This window comes from Carya illinoinensis, chromosome 4 (assembly GCF_018687715.1).
Source record: "Carya illinoinensis cultivar Pawnee chromosome 4, C.illinoinensisPawnee_v1, whole genome shotgun sequence".
Lineage (NCBI taxonomy): Eukaryota > Viridiplantae > Streptophyta > Magnoliopsida > Fagales > Juglandaceae > Carya > Carya illinoinensis.
In genome coordinates this window covers 19,652,278-19,665,239 of record NC_056755.1, presented here as the reverse complement: position 1 = coordinate 19,665,239, position 12,962 = coordinate 19,652,278, and the positions used below count along the sequence as shown (strand labels likewise).

General features: G+C 34.5%; 1 long non-coding RNA gene and 2 other non-coding genes across 3 annotated transcripts; all 3 read right to left on the bottom strand.

The window, feature by feature from the left end:
• Window positions 1-3,721: 3,721 nt before the first annotated feature.
• LOC122308660 lies at window positions 3,722-3,829 on the bottom strand. Its single transcript, XR_006242174.1, has one exon. It is a non-coding gene; the product is annotated as a small nucleolar RNA snoR31/Z110/Z27 (small nucleolar RNA).
• Window positions 3,830-3,900: 71 nt separating this feature from the next.
• On the bottom strand, window positions 3,901-3,985 carry LOC122308661. The gene has a single exon (XR_006242175.1). It is a non-coding gene; the product is annotated as a small nucleolar RNA R32/R81/Z41 (small nucleolar RNA).
• A 4,525-nt stretch (window positions 3,986-8,510) lies between these two features.
• LOC122307844 lies at window positions 8,511-10,801 on the bottom strand. Its single transcript, XR_006241838.1, has 2 exons — window positions 9,558-10,801; window positions 8,511-8,719 (listed from the first exon to the last, which is right to left on the bottom strand). It is a non-coding gene; the product is annotated as an uncharacterized LOC122307844 (long non-coding RNA).
• Window positions 10,802-12,962: the final 2,161 nt, after the last annotated feature.

Here is a 12,962-nt window from a genome sequence, read left to right as displayed (position 1 = left end):
TCCCAAAAATAATGCAGTCATCAACAAACAATAAATGTGTAGCTTTCATTCCACCCCTTACAACTGCAACACCTCTTATCTCTCATTTTGCTTTTTCCACATTTATTAAACTGCTCAAACTTTCAGCATACAACAAAAAAAGATAGGGAAATAGGGGATTCCCTATCTTAAACCTCTTGAAGGATGAATGACCTCACTAGGTTTCCTATTTACCAACATAGCATATGTAACAGAAGTTTTGCACTCCATGATCAACTTAATCCACCTTTCTCCAAACCCCATCTTATCTATTATTGCTTCTTGGCAAGCCTACTTAACTCTGTCATAAGCTTTTAAAATATCCAGTTTCAGTGCCACACTCTCCTCTCTACTCTTAGACCTTGTTTTCATGGAGTGAAAAGTCTCATAAGGTGCTATTACATTGTCGATCAACCTCCTTGGTATCAAAACACTCTGGTTCTTTAAAATAATGTCATTTAACATTATTATTATTTTGACCTTAGGATAGATAGTCGAATGTTGATTAATATCTCTAATGGACTTTTAGTCAAATTTTGGACTTAGCAATGGTATAGCCATTGCCAATGCTCTAAGGTTATAAGAAACTGTACAATCAACAAACATAGTGAACTTCGCCCCCAAACAAGTGGTAGACCTAGTCTTTTATGCCGAACTATGTAAATCTCTCTCTATTTATATTTTCTACGCTTTATTTATTATTTATTTCATAGATAAGCATCCAAATATCATATATGCACAAACAACTATTAGGGCCATTTAACCATATTGTTGGACTCCGACCCCACCGAAAACCTCTTCAATAGTTTGGTACCGTCTGTGGAATTGACAAATCACTCTCAAAACAAAAGGTCACATGATCCAAGAAAACTAATTCAACACAAATGAGGCAATGCACTCAACGGGGGATCACAATGAGTGAGAAGGAATAGAGTTCTAGATCAAAAAGGAAACCACACCAAGACATCCACGAAGAGTTCCTCAGGTTTTTACGGAGCCCTAAAGGGAACACATAGACAAACATGCTGACATTTAGCTTAGATAAAGGCACGAATGAAAAATCAACAAGGCATAAGGGCACTCAATACGCCTGTATCAAAGGCGGGTAATAAATCTTGCCTTAAGAAACAAACATGGCCCACTGGTGAGCATTTGAGACTCGACCTGAACAATGGACAAGAAATGGACACAATTGAAAAAGGCAATCTCAAACCAGTTATTAATAGAACCCACTATTTTTTCAACCTCCCATAAAAAATTATATTTATACATGCAAACATATATCACAACTTATTCAAACACAGCACAATGGGACTTATAAAATATTATTATTCACATATTAATTCAGATCATCTAAGACTATCTTAGCACCCAAATGCAACCTTAAGGCGAGCAATTGTGTTCACTCGAGAATGAGTAGACTTCAAGCGAGTAATCGCACTCACTCGAACAATGGGGAGACTTTAGGCTAGCATTCACGCTTGCCCAGAGCAACAACAAAGGATCGTGGGTGACCAACAAAGGACTGTGCTAATCAACAATGCTTGCCCTTGAGCAATAAGGAAGGGTCATGCCGAGAGTAACAACACTCTTCACGTAAGACACAAGGAGACTAGGGTGAGCAAAAAACAAAGGAAAAGAAAAAAAAAAGGAACTAGTAAGCACCCCCCCCCTTCCTTCACTTGAAGCATCACAAGCTGAGCTTTAAAATTGACAATTGTAGCTAAAATGCTAAATGCCCGGGTTTGCCTCTCTAGAAACTTACTATTTGAATTTTCTTTTCACTAAAAAATCTAGTTTTTGATTTACCCATAAGATTTCTTAGGTCTCCATGAGATCCATAAGAAGTGAATAAGCAAGAATACAAAAATGGATAAGCAACTCACTTTGTTCGTTGGTCTTAATCGAAAACAAGTTCATGCAATCCAGGTCCCAAAGAAGACCTTAGGGCGAATAAATGAAACAAAGAGGACACACAGTGGTGATCAAACCTTGCCAAACAAAGAACTTGGAAACCTGGCCACCTAATCTGGAGCACTGGTTACAAGGTCACCCTCAAGTACCTCAACTCCCTATCTTCACCATAACAGACCGTCCTAGAGCACTTGCTCAGGCACATTTGATCTTCATTATTGCCAAGGCAAGATCGCCATCACTTGAGCACCTTGAGCCCTCGCCACACTCTAGTAGAAATAAAGAGAGAGAAGGGAAAGTCCAAAAGTGCAAAGAATAAAAAGAAGAGATGAATGAAGAGATAAAGCTAAAACTGGTTGATAGACATAAAAAAATGTGAAAGCAATATAAAACATGTAGGACTCAACTACTTCAAATGAGGAAGGCGGCCTTTATAAATGGAATGTTAGGTAAAGAATATAATGCTACAATTGAGATCTAAGTATATATTTTTTTTAAAGAAATCTAAAAAGTAAAAGTTTTCAACTATTTTTTCTAACAAAATTTCAACTTTAAATGATCTTTGTAGTGTTTATTTCACTTTAGATTCATACTAAGAAACTTAATATCATATAATCAAGAACATTTAGGTCTATATTAATAATTTTATTATACCCTACTAAACTACTAAGTTTGATATATTAACATCATAACTATAATTATAATTAATTATTTTTATAATTAATTAGTTATACGTAATCCACATTAAAGAGCTTACTTATTTTGATTTGACTAATTTAATTAATTTTTTGTATTAATTTATCTACCAAAAATAGAGGAAAAAATATTTCTAATTCATATGGACCGAATTTGACCAATAGCAAACTATCCAGTCCGAAAAAATGATGGAATCTGCGGCCCCGACCAGATCGATTATATGTGCAAATTGATTACAGCCCAAACCTTATAGGTAAAAATTGGATACACATTTATATATATATATATATATATATATATGCAGATTTTTGAAAGTTTTGAAGAGGACATACAATGAGAAAAAAGGGCGCCCCCAAAGTGATAGTTGTGAAGGTTTGGTGCTTGGGGGTACCGGTTATTGAGACTTTTTGGGAAGGCTTGATGACCGGATGAATACAAATTTTTTCTAATCCGGTAGCTAATTGGCAAGATTTTAAATGCTGAAAGTCATTGTTGATTTGAATCATTTTTAATCTTTTTCCCTAATGATTGAATTAATGTCCAATGTCTATGGTTATCAACATATTACATTTTTTTGCGTTACATTGAAGAATAACGCATTCCTTTCGATTTTCACTTCTAATATTAGCACATTTGTTACAGAGAATGATGCGCGTGTGAACTGTGAAGGATGTTTGATGATTTGTGTAAAAAAGAAGTTGAAATAATACAAATGCAAGAATGATTTTTTTGGGCTAGAGCCAAACCATATGTTCTTGTTGCCAAGTACATATTAACCAAATAAACATTGTTAACATATACTAAATTGGCTCATTAGCCCAATTTTAACAAAAATACACAAAACCTCCATCCATAGCCAGATCCAAAGAGACATCTTTATCAATGAAGTATAATCAAGTTTCAAACCAAAATACCTATAATAAGCGAGTTCCATCGTAAGGATTTATAAATAAATTAAAAAATGGAGAAATCGCTAAAGAAAACATGCACAACTTTTTTTAATTCCCGAAACAAGAAGATAGATCAAGTAGAAAATGGTGAAAACAAAATAAAACAAAAAAAAAAAAAAAATTAATCAAGACGATTGATTATCAGCATCAAGTTATCAGAAAACATAAAAATCTTTCTCATAAACAGCACGCTCGTGCTGTTTCAGAAGGTGTCCTAAGATTTTTTCTGAATTCATCATCTTGATGATGCTAACAAAAAGAGCTTCAAAAAATTGCAAAAAAATAAATCCAGGAGAGAAATAACTGTAGATCGTTTAACAGACCAAGAATCAGAAAGAACGTAGCGAGGAGTTGTTGATCATATGAAATTGATCATCACCCGTCCATTACTTTCATCGCGTTCATAAATCTAAGCACGCTCAGTGAGATACAGAGAGGAAATGTGATAGAAAATCAGAGAGCAGAGGAGAGAAAATAAGGATAGGGTGAGAGACGGGATTCGGGAGGGTGCAGAAAGTGTGGATTTTATAGGGGGTGTGCTTTAACTCGAAGCCCTAGCGGGCTACCCTCCTGAATTCTTTTAACCCCGCTGTTTGGCTACAGATATTTGTTTGTCCACTTGTCCTTGATACTTTCATTCTTTGCTCGGGTAAACACAAACCCAAATCTGTCATGGTCCGGTTGCTTGTCCATATTTTTATTTACTAGGCAGCACCCTATTTGTAAGGTTTCTTCTTCTTCTATTTGTTTGTTTGTTTTCTTTTTTTTTTGAGGTAGAAATAGTGGTAATATATTAATGATAATTGTGACATTCAGCAATAACAAGATCAGAAATTCAGGGGATTACAAGATCAATATCAATCTTTTCGTTATCTAACAATATTGCTTCCCTTGCTAGATTATGTGCCAATCGGTTTGCATCCCTTTTAACATGTCTTAAGCACCAGACATGACCATGCATCAGTTGTTGAATGTCTGCAAGAATAGGATTGTAGCTGTCTACTCCGATCTATTGCAAACAACCAAGATAACATTTGAAGAGTCACCCTAAAAAATACAATTAGAAAGGCCAAGTGTTGTGCATAAATGAACAGCTTCAAAAAGAACCCTTGCTTCAGACAAATTAGCAGCAGAACAAAAAAACATAGGCTTCATCAAAGTAAATAGCACATCCCCTTCCTAGTCCCAAAACACAATGCCAATTTCAATCCTATTAGCATGTTTCTGGATAGCAATATCCCAATTGATCTTTATATGTCCATGTGGTAGAGACTCCCACTTGACTACAGTATATGGAACTGAAGCCCTCTATTGATTAATATCCTCCAAAACTTGCTGGTATGCATCACAATCAGTAACAACATGCCAAAATAAAACTGAGGGAGGAGTAAACTTCTGCTAAAAAACTAGGGAATTCCTTTTGTGCCATAAAGCCCGAGCCCCATAACCAAAATAAGCTAGGTCCTTACCTTGCAACCTACTCACCAACTGTTTACAAACTTGAGCAAAGTCAAAGTTTGGTGATTGCCATTTTCTGCAAAACCTTATTTCGCATCATCCAAACATCCATAGCAGCAGTACAAGACCACAGAATATGACTAGTAGATTCAACTTCCCTCAAACATAGAGGACATAAAGCATCATCAATGGCACTCCTCTTGTAAAGATTCAATTTGGTAGGGAGAGAATCTGAACATGCCCTTCATAAAAAGTTCTTAACAGCATTGGCAACATGTAAAGTCCATAATTCCTTCCAACAAGAATCATGCTTAACACTATTTGAGGACCCACCATGGGAACTGCAGAGTTTCACCATATACAAATGATAGGCACTTTTGACAGTAAAAAGGCCATTATGAGTCCCTTTCCACACCAGCTTATCAGGAATTCCCAAAACACTAACTAGTATCTAAAATATTGTTGTAGAGTCAGCTTTAGTGAATATTGATTGAACCAACTGGACATTCCACCAAGCAGTTTGTCTATCTATTAGCTCCTCTACCAAAGCTTTAGGGCCCAGTCTCTACATAGGAGATCAAATCATGCACAAGCTTTCCCTTAGAAGCCATCTGTCTTGCCATATTTTAATCTATCTACAATTGCCTACCTTCCAAATTAAACCATCATTGAGTAGCCTTATAGCCTGCCATACACTTTTCCACACAAATGATGGTCAATAGCGCAAATTAGCTTGCAACACTGATTTTGAAGGGTAGTACTTGGCCTTAAACATTATGCTAGGGAGAGAAATTGGAGCTGTGAGTAATCTCCATGCCTATTTAGCTAACAAGGTTAGATTAAACCCAACCAAATCTCTGAAACCAGACCCTCCTTTCTGTTTACCAGTACACAATACTTGCCAAGACTTCTAATACAATTTGTTTCTGTCTTTCGTACCACTCAACCAAAAGTTAGAAATTAAAGAGTTTAACTGCTGGCACAATGTCTTAGGTAGAAGGAATACACCCATACAATAGGTTCGGTTTGGCTATACAAAATTCTCATCTTAAATTTAAAATTTTCATCTCATCATTACAATTTTTTCAAATCTTCATACAAAATATAATAAATAATTCAACTTTTTCTTAACCTTTTCAAATTCTAAAATAATAATAATATTAAAATATAATATTTTAATATTTCATCTTAAAATTCAAAATTTTCATCTCAAAATTCTCAAGTGACCAAACCAAACAAGTTGGAACTGATTGAAGCACAGCCTTAATCAGAACCTCACTCCCAACTTATGACAAAAATCTATTTTTCCAATTTCCAATCTTGGTTTGCACCTTACTTATTATATTCTGAAAAGCCCTCACTCAATACCTACTAACAAGACTTGGAAGATCCAAGTATTTCTCCATATTAGATGAGTCACTCAGAATAACAACCTCTTTAATGTATGCTTTAGTGGAGGGCTTTGTATTTCTACTAAAAACTAAGGATGTTTTAAAATGCATATCAATTAAAACAACAAATATGATAAACGTGAAGATAGTCATAAATCTATGTAACAAATAGAGGTATAAAAAAAGCTAAAAAACAGGTTGAATAGCACCGGATTGGTGAGTTCGATCTGGTTTTTAAGTGATCCACTACGGTACCAGTTCTTAACAACCAAAATCAGTTTTCATATTTGGAAAACTGATTCAAACAAAACCGAACCGGTATATATATTTATAATTTTTTATATTATATATATTATATCCTAAATTACTAATTAATATAACATGAAATTCTAACGTATTATTCAATTCTATTAATTTTATAACATAACATAAAATTAATATAATATGTGATATAACATAAAAATAATCTTATATTTTTAATATAACATTTGATATAACATATAAATTTTAATCTTATAATATAAGATTAATATAACATAAAATTTTAATCTTAAACATAAACATTAATATTAAGCTATTAATATAAACTTACTTTTGATATATATATATATATATATATCAATGATACATTTTTGGCATAATAAATTATACTATATAATATTTTTGTAAATACATTTTTACACATTTGATCATATATACTCATATAAAAGGTCTAGCACTTATATAAACTATAGTTAAATTCAATACTTTATTAGTATGCATTAATTATTATAAAATTATGTATTTATACTATAATATAAATAAACTAATAGTTTATTATATATAGAAATTATATTATTACTAACATAGATAAGTCATAAAACTGAAAAAACCAGACCGGACCCTACCAAATCAAAATCGAAAAAATCAAAAATTTCGATTTTGGTAGTGAATCGATTGGTATCAGTTCTTAAAATTTCAAAATTGATATATACCGGTTCAATTCTAAGAAAATGTACAAAACCGGATTGAACCAGGCTAGTTACACCTTAGTAACAAATTTTACAAATTATTATAATTACACTTAAAAAAAAATGAATGAAACAAAAAATGTAAAATTATTAAACACATAACAAACCAAATATTTAGAACTCATTATATTGAAATCACAATAGGATATACATTACATTTAGTTACATATTACTTATTTGTAAATTTTTACAATTTTCTAACTCAATAGAGATTGTACTTGTTAGATTTTATCTAATTTTTATTTATTTAATTTTACTCAAAAAATAAAAAATAGACTCAAGCTACTTTTTGGGTCGAGGTTGAGCTCGAGCTTGACTTGGGATCTTAGCTCACCGAGCTGAGCTCGAACAAAGATTAGATTAAAATAGGGTTGAAAACAAAAAATAAAAAAAAAAACTGGTTGAACCGACCGAACCAAACCGGTGGGTTCTGTTAGGTTTGGTTTCGAAACAAATCTAACCAAGTTCGGTCCCTCTTTTCATGTTTTAAAAATCAGTTTAGATTGAACCGAATCGGAATATATTTGTTTTATTTTTTTATCTAATATATAAAATATTTTTTTACATAATTTGTTATATTATATATATTATACGCTAATTAATATAACATAAGATTGTGTTCCATGTGCTTTGAATTGTTGAAAACTTAATAACCAATAAAAAGGCTTTTATGCTAATTTGATAAATGTAAAGGATGTTGAGTAAGACTGCTTAGTAGGCCTGTTCATCCGGGTTCCGACCCGGAAATCCGGGTATACCCAAACCGGAATCCGGATTTCAAATCCGGGCCGGAACCCGGGCCGGATTTACCCGGATCAGACACGGGCCGAAACCCGGATAAATCCGGGTTTTCCGGATTCTGGGTTCCGGATTAAACCCGGTTTTTTTTTTTTTTTTTTTTTTTTTTTCCTTCCTTAAATCCTAATTGTATATCCTATATTTTCAGTAGCTCTGATTTTTTTTTTTTTTAAAAGGAAGAAATTTGATTGTGCAATTTAGAGGGCTGAAAAATATCATCTACTCCTGTATCACTTAATTTGCCTCACAATAAAAATGCATGTAAAACCAAAAAATATTTCAAATATTCATCTACGCAAGTCTGCATGCATCAGATTACAATCCACTACATATTATATTATTTGTTATTTATACATTACATTACAAAATACTAAATTACAACATATGAATTACAAAATCAGTAAATCAACCCATATCACAGATTAAGATAAAAGAATGTGCATCTCATTGTTCTCCACCTCTTGGGCTCCACCATTACATATATCTGTAAGCAAAGAGGAAATTAAAAGAATATTAGTATCATAAAAGGGAGGCAAAGAGCATCCATAACAAGTTTTTTTTTTTTTTATAGGTAACAAGCATCCGTGCTGTCTTAATTATTGTTTGGCTCTGGCTAATTATTTATAACCCCTGTGAAAGCTTAATATATACTTCAGATTATAGATATGCATGGGATATATAATACTGATCTTTACCTATTATAGGAAATCATGTCAATTATAATACTGATACGTCAATAATGAAAGGAAATAGGAAGGCTTTTCATGGAGTGGAGGTGGATCATTTGAGAGCAGAATTTATTAATTCCTCTATTAATATTTATTAAACTATTTCCTAATAGAAGCTGAGATTTCTCTTAAAGTTGCTCATTTCTTTTTGGGAGGCAAAGTTTAGACTAATGATCTATATGTCTGATATTTCTTTCGTTTAATGATAACTCAAGGTTGAAAAATGTATATATTGATAGAAAATCTTCACACGTTTCACAACAAGAAAATTGTTTATTTATGGTTAACTATTTCTTGCAAAAATGTTTATTTTATGTCAAAATGAATATATTTTCGTCTCAAATAATCATTATCATGAAGGGTCATCATAACACATACCATACATGCCCTGAAGCACATGTTTTCTCCAATCTCAACTCTTTCAAACATCAAACAAGCAAATAAACAAAATGAAGCAACAACAACAAAAATAGAAACACATGCAACAGAGAATGAGACCACAAACCAATCAAACCCTTCAATCCTTGGAATCAGAAAACCCACACCAGACAGTGATTCACAAACACTAAATACCAAATACCCAGAAGAGATTACCAATTTCTATCATCTGGGTTTTGCTCAAATAACAGCATATACATTATATCCAGATCTTCTCAGTCCTCCTCTCCCTTCTCAGATCAAATCGTCTCCCCTCCACACCTTGCAGATTCTCCATGCAAGCTACCCCTCCAGAATCATACAATACCAAATACAAAAAACTAGATCATGAAATCCCCTTAAGCCCAAAAAATTAGATGCATAAACGGTCAAATAATATGACATCCAATCAGAATAGAGAATTATCTAAACTGCATAGGAATTAGGAGGAGTTCATCTATTAATTGAATAGACCAGATCATCAAAAGCAAATGGCAAGTAAACTTTGTCACAACAACAGAATCATGCAAACACACTCAATCATTGCAGTAAACTGAAACTCTTGGACTTCAGTGGTAAAACAAGCTAAGTTCCTACATACAGCATACAAGCTTAGTATTTTGGTTGATGGTATCTTGAAATACTGAAATAATAATTTTTTTAGTGTTTAATCACTAAAAATTATAACTATAACCTATAAAAAAAGAAATTATATTTAATGACAAAATATGAATCAGATTAGATAATAATGACAAAATATAGTTAAAAGATGATGAATAATATGTTTTTTAAAAAGATAAAAGTCAGCCATTTCCAAATGAGTTTTAACATTTAACATTTAAATCGAAGTTCACACCATATGGTCCGAGTCTATTCTTCTGTTCATGAAAAGAAAAGAGTATCCAACTAGGACATGAATAGCTCGAGAGAAACCCTTATCCAAATTTTCTTTCCCCTCGTTTTCCCAGCAACCAAACAGATAAACAAAAACATAAGGCTAACGTAAATAATAGAAATGGCTAAAAAACAAAACAGACCCAAATCAACAAAGTACTCGAAGGAAAAAAAACCCTAAAAAAACTACTGCAGATCGAACTTGAACAGAAATGGCTAGCACAAATTTGACCCTATAAAACCCATAAAAAAAGAAAGGATACATGCAGATCTAACGTAATAGCAGATCTAAAAAACAAGAAAAAAAAAACCCATGTTTAAGAAAAAATAGCAGATCTACATTCTTTGTTGGGTCGGTCGATCGATTGATCGAGAGAAAGAGAGAGAGGGAGAGAGGGAGAGAGGAGAGACTACCGATCTAAAGTCCGATGGCGGCGGCGGCGAGAGAGATAGACGGCGGCGAAACTTGAAGGCGAATGCTAGGTTACGTTGGGCTCGGACGAGAGAGAGAGAGAGAGAGAGAGAGAGAGAGAGAGAGAGAGGGGGAGAGAGAGAGAGAGAGAGAGAGAGAGAGAGAGAGAGAGAGAGAGAGAGAGAGAGAGAGAGAGAGAGAGAGAGAGAGAGAGAGAGAGAGAGAGAGAGAGAGAGAGAGAGAGGAGTAAATGAGAGACGATTTTCTTTTATATAAAAACTGGGTACCGGGGTTTAAATCCGGTACCCGGTTGTAATACCCATAACCGGCCCGGATTGGGCCGGTTTTAAAAATGCGGGTTTCAGCCCGGATTTGATCCGGGCCGAAACCCATAACCGGACATCCGGTTATCCGGGTTCCGGGCCGAGCCGGATAAAATCCGGCCCGTATGAACAATCTTACTGCTTAGGCTCGGCAATGGAAATAAAATGCCTCTAACTTAACTTTTCCAGTCAATTTTAAATAAATTTATTGTCATCTTTATAAGTACAGGTGGAGCTTTCATCATTTCCAAAAACTCAGAATAGCATGTGTTGTTGTATTGATAAGTGCCCACAAAGGAAAAAAAGGAAAAAACAAAAAACAAACAAACTAAAAAAACCTGTTTCAAAAAGCAAAATTTTTACTGCACCAAAAATGGGTGACATGCAAATATCAATGAATGTTTAATAGAATTTGGACAAGTCAAATCTATTCACAATTAAATCAAATCGAATTGGATTGAAATTTATAAAAAAAAAAATTGAAAGTTTTGGATTCGGTGATAAATTAGTTTGTATCAATTTTTAGATTTTCAAAATCAATTTATATCGGTTCGGTTCCAAAATATGTCAAAACCAAATCAACCGGTTACCCTTTTAGATAAAAATCTAAGTGTAACGCCCCCAAATCCCCACGCACGGACACGGAGAAATCGAGACGTCCGGATGATGACATCATAGGTCACCACCCTATCGACGTGTGCCAAGTGTGTGTATAAGCAACAAATGTGCACGAAGAAACACGCAACGGATAGCAAAGTCATATAACTAAGTACCAGAATTTTTCTTAGTTTAATACAAAACTGTTCAAAACATACATAATAAAATATTACAAAACACAAATATAGTTTCAAAGCCAAATATAAAGCATAAACTCCACTCAGAACTCCGGCGGAGCCGCATCCTCGGGCTCAGCCTCCTCCTCCTCCTCGAACTCTACACCAAAATCTAGGGTACCAAAAATGGTGCCGCAGGTAAGTAAGATCCAAACACCATTAGATAAAAATATATAAAACTCAAACAATATGCATGAAGAAAAAGCCAATGCACATGACCCGTAAAACCATATTTTTCCATGCACGCCAAAAACCCATTTGGCCAAAAAACATATCGTTTAAAACCAAGCCTCACCATTATCCCAGATAATGGCCCAAACAACCATTTTCCCAGAAAATGGATCACAAAACCTCAAACCAAACCTCGCCATTTTTCTGAGAAAATGGCCCGTAACCAAAACCATAAAAACGATCCAATTATGCATGCACCATGATCTCCCCTAGGGATCATCCGCACACTCTGGCTCTGTACCACACCTCAGGTAACGACTACGCGTGTGACACCTAAATGAGCGATGCCCAGACTCGCGCCCAGCGCATCCCAGGCCAGGCCATCCTCTACTCCCCGCCACTTTAGGGACCACGGAGTCGACACGACAGCGTTACAGTATCGTGCGATCCGGTCGTCTCAGGGGATGTCACTCAGTATTATCCACTCCCGAGTGACCAGAGGAGCTCCACCGAGATAATAACCCATCACAGCTTGGGTTCATGAGACACACGCACCCGAAATCCATTTACGCCAATAAAACAGGATTTTCTCAATTAAATAAAATGCATGTGCATGCACCATGTAAATGCAACCTCAATGTACAAAACAATCAACCAAGCACAAACAGTCAAACCAATCAACTCCGTCCTCAATCCATCCGACCTTCGAACTCCTTGGACTCAGTTTGGAATCAACCAACCAACAACAAATATTTATTGTAAGAGAAAAATATATTTAAATCTAAAATTAGAGTTTGGAAAATACTTACAACGCTATACGGTATTTTTTGAAAGCTCGCGGCGTTGCAAACGGCGGAGGAAAAACAACGTAACAGTGTATTTTACACTGTGGCCGTGGGTAATAAATTACCCACTTTCAAACGGGGACAAACCAAAACACGAAATTGAT